We start from the raw sequence: 591 nt of genomic DNA on the forward strand, positions 1-591 counted from the left end.
AATTGAAGCTGCTTGTGAGATTGTCTGGGCAAGATGCTTGTGTCAGGGGTGGGCATAAAATCATAGTTTGATCCTTCTATCTGCCACCAGACTCATCTTCTGATGTAACCAAAAACGTCAGAGAAAACCTCAGCTTACTTGTACATAACTTCCCCAGTCATACTGTTATCATCGTTGAAGGCTCTAATTATCCAACAATTAATTACAAAAATTACAGTTTTGCTAGTGGTGGGTGTGGTAAGACATCCTGTGAAACTTTACTAAATGCCCTCTCTGAAAAATACCTAGAACAGCTAGTTAGGAACCCACTCATGATGAAAATATATTGGACCTAATGGCAACAGGTAGATGAGACACATTTGAGGATGTCCACATTGAAACTGGTATCAGTGACCCTGAATTGGCTGTGGCAACAATGATTAACAAAGTGCCAAGTACAGCTAAAAAAAGCAGAAAGATATATATCTTCAGTAAAATAGATAAAAAAAATCAATAGTGTCATATCTCAACGAAGAACTTGAAACTTTCAGCACAGGGCAGGAGATTTAGAGGAACTCTGGCTCAAGTTTAAAAGAATAGTTGACCATGCAC

Source organism: Schistocerca americana, chromosome 3 (genome assembly GCF_021461395.2).
Source record: "Schistocerca americana isolate TAMUIC-IGC-003095 chromosome 3, iqSchAmer2.1, whole genome shotgun sequence".
NCBI lineage: Eukaryota > Metazoa > Arthropoda > Insecta > Orthoptera > Acrididae > Schistocerca > Schistocerca americana.